This window comes from Dipteris shenzhenensis, chromosome 3 (genome assembly GCF_047967505.1).
Source record: "Dipteris shenzhenensis isolate YYH24624 ecotype China chromosome 3, Dip_SZ_1.0, whole genome shotgun sequence".
Lineage (NCBI taxonomy): Eukaryota > Viridiplantae > Streptophyta > Polypodiopsida > Gleicheniales > Dipteridaceae > Dipteris > Dipteris shenzhenensis.
In genome coordinates, this window is record NC_141598.1 from 64,569,581 (window position 1) to 64,579,312 (window position 9,732).

The following is a 9,732-nucleotide window of genomic DNA, read 5'->3' on the forward strand; positions in this document are numbered from 1 at the left end:
GTTCTTGTCAAGCTTTTTAGTGACAATCTATGAAAGAGAGTCAGACGCCATTACAGAACACTACAAAATATTCTGTCACTGCAAAAAACACAGCTTCTGCCTTACAAGGGCAAATCTGCAAAACTGACGAAAGTGGTATTTGACCACGCAGTCTCTTCCTAGTGATGATTTTGCATCAACAGGCAATAAGGATGATTTTGTAACTCGCAATATCTCTGCACATAGGCATACGATGCAATTTCTTCGGCAACTTTTCATCGGCCTGCAGAACAATGGTCGCATAGCAAAAACAGGGCCTTTTTCTCAGTGCTTGCAGAGAATTTCCGCCTCCAAAATGGGCCCTGAAATAGCCTCGAATCAAAAAAATAAAGTCATAGAGGGCTTTGTCCCTTCTCGCAGCATATATTGCCCTCTTGCCACACCGCGAAAGGCATCTCAATCTGAGACAATGCACTCTTGCACATTTTGGCTGTGCTACCTGCAGAGATTTGCTCGCAAACTCGAAAAAGGAAAGCAACAATGGTCCTCTTATCAGGACACCGTGAACTTGGTTTGCTTTCTTGAGCTCCTTACTAGGAACCAAGCCTTGATACCATGTGAAGATAGTGGGAGAGAAGGAAGGAGTCTCACTTGCAGCTTTCTCACATACACAATGGGGGAATACACACAAAGGTGGAGGTTGGAAACAGTTTTCCTCTTCTTAGTTGTAAAAGCCAAAAGAACTCTAGTACAAAGAAATAGAAGAACCATATATGTGGGTCTCAAACCAAACTCAGCTAACTAAGGTGGCATACTAACTAAGCCACAAACTAGAGTACATAAGGATAGCTGTCATCCAGCTATTATTCATGGGTGGTGTACCAACCGCATCTGCAGCTAGCAAGTCGGTGACATAAATGCACAATGGTCACCCTAGCATATCACGAGTCGAGCTCGATATCTCAACAATGGGTAGGGTCTTCAACTGAATTGGACAAATACCTTAAAGATTATGGAAAAGATTTTCAGGACCACATCAGAATTACCTCATGCTACTTTACGTCCTCCGTTGATATTCTGGATATTCACCTTTTCAAGGGACTAGATTTTTCTTTCACAGGAAAGCTCTCTTTTAGTTGTTACCAAAAAGAGTTGTAGAGGTACCAATATCTTCCTTACTCTTCTTGGCATCCAAAGCACCAAAAAGAGTCTTTCATGATCAGAGAACTTCGCCACTATGTCATCTAGGAAAGCACGTTTGAAGGCTACAAGAGGCTTAGAATCTTGTTTTACCAATGCCTCAGGTCTCGTGGTTACCCAACCCAGATAAGGTTCTATGGAATTGCTTCAGCAAAATCACCTACAGGATGAGATCAGCTCTACTCAAAGGATCTTCCAAAAGGTAGGCCTCGATAGGTAAAAGGACCCCCCTTGTTCTTAAGCTTGACTACTCAAAGTACACGAGAGCTTTAAACTTGGGAGTCACCCTAAACCCTAAACCCTAAACCCTAAATTGGCTTTGCCAACAATGTCCTGAGCTACAACATCTACCTCGACCAATCATTTGGTGGAGGAATCCACGAAATCTTTGCTCGTTTTTTGTTAAATCATGTCTTAAGGCGCCTAGGTCTAGTTAGGCTGTGTGGGTCCCACCTTGTAAAACACCCCCTGGAGCATCTACCTTTATGGCATATGAGACCTCTTAGGCTTATACAAGAGGGGATTCACTGCTTCAGTCTTGGACAAACCTTTCTTGGATTTGTTGGAGAGAAGAGAGCATATGTAGAGTATGGGTGCGCGTGTGCAAGCTCTTATGTTCTTCATCATGGAGAAGCTGCCGGACAAAGGCATCTAGTATAGTACCGGCCATTGCTTGTGCATCTTCGAAAGGTTGAGGACTGCTGAACTCAATTGTCTCAAGAAGTGAAGAGGCCTCGGGAATTCTGATGGGGGCTCCGTGAATGGCGAGGCTGGAATGCACTTGTTGACAATTTGGAGATCTTCATCCAGGGGTTTAAGCACTTTTTTGAGTCGTTCACGAGCAGGGATATGCACAAGTGAGCCACCAATTATTAGAACCATTTCATTAGTAGAGAAACCAAAGGGAAGGTGGCATTTAAGGAAATCAGTGCCGATAACTAAATCAACTCCTTGAGATTCGAGTTGATAGAAGTCAATAGTAGTAGGGTGTTTGCAAGAGAGATTGCCATTTGAGAAGCAAACCATTGTAGAGCGCCTCCACCCATTGTAGAGCCTTTCATTTGTTCATGTTCTTCGAGAGTTTGCTAGTAGTGAGATGGAAGGGCATGGTATTTACAGACATTAAACCCTGACCTTGAATCTACCAGGGTAATGAGGAAATTTGGAACAATGCCATTAGGTCAAATTTGGACTCGGATAAGCCGTGTCTTCATGGGATTGCGAACTAGAGGAGGAGGCTATTGAAAGAAGTCATGAAGAGAGAAGACTGATGGACCAGCTTCAGCAGGAGGAGGAGAGTATAATGTACACTAAGTAAGATCTTCACTAACCTTATGATCTAAGGAATCTATAGAGGTTTGAAGCTTTTGACAGTTATCTATAATCAACTTAAGATGTACACGAAGACCATCAATGCTAATCCCTAAACTCTCAAATTGGTCAAAATAGGCAGGATGCTAAGGCAGACTATGGGTAATTGGTTGGAGAGGCGGAGTGGGAGCAGAGAGAGTATGAATAGGGTGACAAAATATGAAGAGGGGAGAGGAGAAGAGTGGAGATCAGGAGAGAGGGCATAGCTAGAGAGCACACCACAAATGGCTAATTGTACACTAGATTGTTGGGATAAGTATGATCAAGGGCTTGCTCTATGGTGCATGTGTGCATCTAGGGGAGTCACATGTTTGTTTGTGTGTGTTGTAAAGGCACATCAAGTGCTATGATGTGTCTAGTGTGTGATCTAAGTGATGATGTAAGACAAAGGCAATCCCACTGATGTAGGGACTAATTCCCACTGATGTAGGGGCTGATTGCCACTTATGTAGGGAAGGTACTACCTTCTCCCCCTTTTATAAGAGAGTGTCCTCTCTCTCACAATCATAATAGAGAACTACCATCTTTCTTTCATTGTGCTCTCACACCTCTTGCAAGATGCATCTATTCTATCCTATGGGATTCTACACTTGGTATCACAGCCTTAGGTTCTAGATCTAGCCTAGCCTAGCATTAGATGCTTTCTCTAGCATAAACTACTAGTTTCTCAAAGCTTCTTCATCTTCTCCATTTTCCTCCTTCTTCCCCAAATCTGTGAGAGCTCTGTTCTCTACCCACAAGCGACCATTGCTGAAACCCTTTGAGCTGCAGACTCCTAGTGTAAGGGCAACCTTCTAGTTGTAAGTAATTAGAGAGTTGTCCTCTGTACGCGCAACACCAACACAAAGACTACTCGACAATCTATCACGTAATGCTGCCTCTGTGCTTACCCTTTTGCGAATTCCTTTGACCTGAGCTGCAAACACTACAGGCAAGCTGCTGTTGAAATCTAAGCTCATTTGGTCAAGAAATGGAGGCACAGTAGACAAAAAACCAGTCGGTTTTCTCAAGCTTGGCTATGGCGACCTGGCACAACATTGCACCCTTCCTTGGTGGTGGACCTTCTCTGGTAAAAGCTCTTTCTTCCTACATAAAAATCCCCTTGAATAGAGCTATGAGCTGTGAGAATTGCACCCTCCAAGTTTAGGCCTCTGATTTGGATAGTTTTGATAATTTTGTGAGTTTGATGCTACATTAGATGCTACTTTAGCAATTCTGATATTTTTAAAGTGTTGAATAGCATCAGTAAACTGTGGCTACAACTTTCCTTTAAGTTGCTATACCTGGATTTGCTTGGAATACTTTCATTTAGCCACCTCTATGAAGCATGCAAGTTGAAGCATCATTTCCATTATGATTTGTAGTATGGAATTTGGTTACAAGTCTTTGCTACACTAAATGCTTGTACTTTGAAGTTTTTCAACTCTTTGTAGCCTTGTAAGAGAGTAGACATTGCCCATTTGGGTTAGACCCTCTCATGGCTACCTTCTTGAATATGGATAAGTTCAATGGTAAAGGCTTTCACACATGGCAGATGAAAGTTAAGTTTGCATTGATGAGGGAAAACCTCTGGGGGCTTGTCAAACCTGCTTCAACTTCTTCTTCAATAGCCTCTAATGCTAGAGAATCCTCAGCTCTGACACGCCCGATACGAGATCCTACTAGAGAGGAGAAAGCTTATGGCATCATTGCTCTTGGCTTAGGAGATGACTATATTCATCACATTTCTGATTTGGAGTCTCCTTCTGAAGCTTGGCAGAAGCTTGATATTATTTTTGGTGCTAGCTCTCACATCTCAAAATTGTCACTGATGATTGCTTTCTTTGAATTGAAGATGGCTAGTGGCACTCCTTTAGCTGCCCATGTCAATCATATGTGGAGTCTCATGACTCAACTTTCTTCTATCAACTCTCCAATCACTACAGATGATGCAATGGTAGTGTTGCTCAAAAGTATGCCTAAAGATTATGATCATGTTGTTACCACTTTGAAAAGTCTTCCTAATCCTACTCTTGAAGGTCTTATTACTGCTCTTCAAGAAGAAGAAAGGCACATGGAACTCCGGAGAGGCAATGACACAACCTATGCCATAAAAACTCAAAAGGGCAAGTTTTCACCTTGCAGACATTGTGGGAAGACTAATCACCTCTCAAAAGATTGCTTCAAGATCAATCCTTGCAAACATTGTGGCAAAAACAGTCACCATGAAAAGTATTGTAAAGCCAAAAAGGAAGCAACTACAAAGTCAGAAACTGCCAATCTACTTTCAGTTGATGTGCCTCCACAAGATGAGGCCTCCTATGAAGACTATGCTTTTTAAAAACTTTTTTGTTTATCATCACTTGGTCAAATTTTGAGGTTCTCTCCCTGGAGTAATACTCCAAAAAGATTATGTTATGTCTTTTGTAAATCACCTTTGGTCACCATATGATGTAGACCATGTGATATGTGTCTTGTATATTCCATTTCTGTGAACCTCACACGCTTGGGAACCCTTGCTACCATGAGATAGACTGCTATAGCAACTGCTTCAGCCCAATAATAATATGGCAGGTCTTTTTTGTTGAGCATGGCACGAGATACTTTCCAATATGCCTGTTTTTCCTTTCTACAAGTCCATTTTGCTATGGGGTATGACAGCATGAATATTACTGCTTTATGCCATGCTCCTGTAGGAAACTTGCAAAGTCATTTAAGAGGTACTCTTCCCCTCCATCTGACCTTAGGCATTTTATTTGCAGGCTTGTTTCTTTTTCAACCATAGCATTAAAAGCTTTGAAATGCCCAAACGCTTCACTTTTCTTTTTCATAAAATACACCCAAACTTTTCTCCTGTAGTCATCGATAAAAGTGAAAAAATAATGACAGCCTCCAATAGATGTAGCTTTAGTAGTCCACACATCAGAGTGGATTAATTCCAATGGCCTCTTACTCTCTTGAACATGTCTAGGAAATGGTTTCCTTGCCTGTTTTCCAAATTGACAGGCTTCACATACCTTATGCATTCCTGGAACAATATTTTGGGCCTGCATTAATTTTAGTCATTGTACATTAACATGACCAATGCATTTATGCTAGATATCAATATCTGCAACTACACCGGTCCCATCTGCAAACATTGCTGCACTCAATTCAGGCGTGTCCACATCCAACGTAAACATCTTGCCCTTCTTCTTTCCTTTTGCTATCAAGCAACCTTTATTTTCATATCCTCAATAAAGCATCCATGAGGATTAAATCTGACCTGCAAGCCCTACTCAACCATTTGACCAACAAAAACCAAGTTCTTGGTGATATTCGAGACATGAAATACATCAGACAGGTATTTCTTTTTTCCATCTTGCATAGACAAAGGAATTTTACCAATCTACACAATAGGATGGGCAGTATCATCACCAGTCTCCACAAATCCTAGTCTTTCCATTTTCCTTGCATCCTGCATCCATTCTGCATGACCTGTGATGTGGTTTGATGCACCTGAGTCAACATATCACACATCATTGCTTTCTTCTGCACTTGTCATAGAATTGGTCATGTGCTGCACCATAAACAGATGCTCATTTTTGTCATCACCTTGTCTACTAGAGGATGCATAATTGCCTTCCTGCAATTTTCTAGTCATGATGTCATTCTACTTTTTGTAGCAGTCTTTAACCATATGACCCATTTTACCACAGTGGTAGTTTTCAACATTGTTGTTTGCATTTTGGCCTCTCTGCCATCCACCACCACCTCTTTGGCTCCCCCTGGCTCTAAAGTTACCACGTCCTCCTCCATAGAACTAGTTTTCTTGAATTTGTTGCATATTTTGATTTCTGCCACGGCCTGCAAATTGGCCTGCTCTACCTCTGCCTCTTCCTCTTCCAGCATTTGAGTAGAAGAGAGCTTCTTTTGAAGTTCCTCTTGAAGAAGATGCACCACCATTTCTCTGCTCTTTAGAAATTAGAAGAGCAATCAAGTCCCCAAAATCAAGAAAATTCTCACGGACGGCAATGGATGTGCAGAATTGTGGATAATCCTTTCCTAGACCATTCAAGGTCAGAGAAACTAAATCATCATCTTCCACTGGCAACCCAATAGAAGCAAGTGCATCTACAATCTTCTTCATCTTCATGTGGTAGTCATTGATGCTCATATTTTCTCTCTGCACATTATGCAACTCCTGATTGAGCTACATTTTCCTGGCTTGCGTATTTGTGCTATACATTTTTGTCAAAGTATCCCATGCCTCCTTCGGCGTGCTTGCATCCTGAATATGCACAATCATAGAATCTGAAATACTGATAGATAGCCGGTACATACCTTTTCTGGCTCTCTCATGCTAGCCTTTAAATGCCTGCAACTTCTGTTGATTGGGGACATTAGGAATAACTGGTTCTTGTTCAGCTCCAGTAATGAACTCCCAATAGCATTTTCCCTTAAGGAAATTCGTCATTCTAAACTTCCATGCTTGGAAGTTGTTCTTGTCAAGCTTTTTGGTGACAATCTGTGAAAGAGCATTAGACGCCATTACAGAACACTGCAAAAATATTTTGTCACTATAAAAAAACACAACTTTTGCCTCACAAGGGCAAATCTGCAAAACTGACGAGAGTGGTATTTGACCACACAGTCACTTCTTAGTGATGATTATGCATCAATAGGCAATAAGAATGATTCTGTCACTCCTAATATCTCTGTGCACAGGCATACGATGTAAGTTCTATGATAACTTTTCATCGACCTGCAGAACAGTGGTTGCATGCAAAAACAGAGCACTTTCCTGAGTGCCTGTGGAAAACTTCTGCCACCAAAACGGGCCCCGAAATGGCCCCGTAGCATATACTACCCTCTCGCCACACCGCGAAGGGCGTCCTAATCTGAGATAGTGCACTCTTACACTTTTCGACTGTGCTACCTGTAGAGATTTGCTCCCAAACTCGAAAAAAAAGAAAGCGACTGATCCTCTTACTAGGACACCGTCAACTTGGTTTGCTTTCTTGAGCTCCTTACCATGAACTGAGCTCTGATACCATGTGAAGAGAGTGGGAGAGAAGGAAGGAGTCTCACTTGTAGCTTTCTCACATACAGAATGGGGGAATATACACAAAGGTGGAGGCTGAAATTAGTTTTCCTCTTCTTAGTTGTGAAAGGCAAAAGAACTCTAAGTACAAAAGAATAGGTGAACCCTATATGTGGGTCTCAAACCAAACTCAGCTAACTAAGGTGGCATACTAACTGAGCCACTAACTAGGGTACATAAAAATAGCTATCATCCAGCTATTTTTCATGGGCGATGTACCAACCGCATCTGTAGTTAACAAGTTGGTGACATAAATGCACAACAGTCACCTTGGCATATCACGAGTGGAGCTCGATATCTCAACAATAGACACACAGGATGAGGCAAGGAAAGACAAACGCATTACTCGTTTACCATGCTCATGGGGGGAGCGTCTGCGAATCACAGCTTTAGAAGGAACATCCTCAATTTGGAATTGGGGAGGTTGAGCAGACATCTCATCCAGAACATGTTGATAATCCATTTCCGATTCTTTCAGGCATGGGAGCAGCATCAAAGGGAAAGCGGGTGATCTCAGCATTTGTTTTTCCATACAAAATACATTCCTCTTTGGGATGGACATGACGAGGACTAGGATTGATAGTAGATACAAGGTAGTTAAGAGAACGGACATGAATTGCACAGTGTTCTGACCTAGGTTTCATAGAGAGACCTTTAACTTGTACATACAGACAGAGAGCTGTAGCAAGATGAGGATCATGCAAAGACATTTTAAAATTAGGATAGACTACAGTAATACAGGCTCTTTATTGAGACTTCCATGAACAAGACCGATACAGGCATCTTTTAGATTGAGATGGCAGGTATCAACAAGACTAGTCATACAAGTGGCATTTATGCCAAGGCAAAAAAGAGGTTCTATGGCTAAAACGAAGCAACCATAGTGGATATAGTGATAGCATGAATGTACAAACGAATCTATTTCCTGAGGGGTAAAAAGAGGAAGGTAAACACCAGAAGCACCTTCATTGATGATATTGATACAGACCTCAAAAATCTTTACATGCTTGAGAGATTTAAACTAAAATGCAGAGTACTTGTACACCTCTTCAGGGTCGATCAGGGGAAGATTCCAAGTAGCCTTGCTATTGGTGATTTCAATAGATGTGGGAGTAGAGCAAGGAGCAGAGATACGGGCAGACAGGGAACGAATGATACTGGCCATGGTAGTAGCTCGGACCTTGGGGATGTATGGAGCGATTCCTCATGCAGGTAGGCTCAACCTCACACGACTCTCTTTGGCCTTCAACAAGGAGCACAGGTAGCGCCTCTTGGAACTCTCACACAACAAACTGACAAGGCTCTGATACCAAAATGGATACAAGAAACAACCAATCAGTGGAGGGCGATATGAAACATAGAAGATAGAAGAAGGCTAGATGGAAAACGTGCGTGAGCTGAGGATAATGCCGAGGGGAAGGGAGAAAGTAAAGCTAGGCGAGGAGGCATGGGTGAAACAAACATAAATGGGAAATTTGATAGGAGGAGAAGTGCAGAAGAGAGGAGAAGAGCATTCGGAAGCATAGAAGAGTTTGTAAGTGACACAAAAAGGAACTTCAACAGATGGAAGGAGGAAATATGGAGAAGGCATGCGAAGAGTGCAAAAGGAAACAGAGTTGGAGAAGATGCTGATCTCGGGCCAACTATTTATAAAAAGGGGATATGCAATTTAGACATCCCTGGAACGTTTGGAGTTGAGTTCGATACTTGATTTCATCTAGAAATGCAAGAAGGGCCTTCAAGACATGTTGCTACATTGGAATATTACCCTTGTGGATGTGGACTCCTAAGAACTCAATCGTTTTCTGGCCAAGGGTCATTTTTTTGGCAGAAAGGGCCAACCCTTTGGATTTGATGAGATCATACACAATTTGGAGATGGCGGAGATGTGAATGGACATCCTTGATGTACACTAGTATGTCATCAATATAAACTAAACAGAAAGAATGATGCTGACTGAATATGGAATCCATGAACTTCTAAAATTCTACAGGAGCAGTTTTGAGACCGAAAGGGAGTACGTTCCATTGATAGAATCCCTGAGGAACGACAAATCCTGTCTTATGGCGATCATTAGGATTAAGACCCACTTGCCATAACCCTGCCTTGAGGTTGAACTT